Consider the following 1,162-nt stretch of genomic DNA (forward strand, 5'->3'; position numbering starts at 1 on the left):
AAAAAGCAACTAAAACTTTTAAAAATGAAAAATATAACTGAAATTAAAATAGCAACAAATAGCTTTAACAGCAGATAAAATATATGAAGAATTACAGAACTGGATGGAATGTAGATGCAAACAAATTATGCAGCATGCAACTCAGGAAGACAAGGTGGAAAATATGGAAGGTTATGAGTCAGAATGAAGTTGACATAACTAGAGGCTCAGATGGAGACAGAATATTTCAGACATGACAAAAGACATGAATTCTGAGATGCAGAAAACATAATATAAACCTATAAGGACACGTTTCTTAAATTCCACACTTAGATACATTGTCATAATACTGAGCAACACCAAATCAAAAGGCATACGAGTAAGTGGCTAGACATATCCGACATCACCTGCAAAAAATGCCATAGACACCGACTTCTGAACGCCAACAATGGAAGCAAGAGTCAGTGGAATGATCAGGCACTTCATTAACTTGAAGATCCCATTAACTCTAAATCACATCATTACTTACAAAATACAGCACCAACAAAGAAAAAGAAACAAATGGTGCCAATTAAACTATGATGTGCACCAGAAGGAAGGCCTGAGATGCAAAGAAGCGTAAACATGGTAATTTATTTTATACCAACACGTTTGTATAAAATAATGAAAACATCTAATTTATGGGGCTAAAAAACCCAAAATGCTAGTCCACAAAAATATGTAGGTCAGGAGGGGATTGGTCAGAAAATGATGTACTGAAGACCATGTATTATTAAAGAAGGGATTGTGATTCCAGATAACTGTAGATTGAGAATGCACTGAAAAAGTTCAGGAGCAAACGCAAGAAAAACATAGAGTAAAACTTTCAAACTAGTACAGGGGGAGAGATGGAATAAAACAACCAAACCAGTCACTCAATAAGGGAGGAAAACGGCATAAAAGACAGTAACAAATAGCACTAAGTAACATGATAGAAGTCTTCATGTTTTAGGAATCATAATAAATGCAATTGCAATCATTTTGCCTATAAAAGGCAGATTGCAAAATTTTTTAAAACCCAGGTTTATTTGGCTTACGAGACAAAGCTAAAATATAAACATGTAGAAAGAAGGCAAAGGGTTGAAAAATAACATACTATTACATACTATCAAAATAAAGCAGAGGTAGCTATATTGATATCACA

This window comes from Hipposideros armiger, unplaced genomic scaffold, assembly GCF_001890085.2.
Source record: "Hipposideros armiger isolate ML-2016 unplaced genomic scaffold, ASM189008v1 scaffold_309, whole genome shotgun sequence".
NCBI classification, from domain to species: Eukaryota; Metazoa; Chordata; class Mammalia; order Chiroptera; family Hipposideridae; genus Hipposideros; species Hipposideros armiger.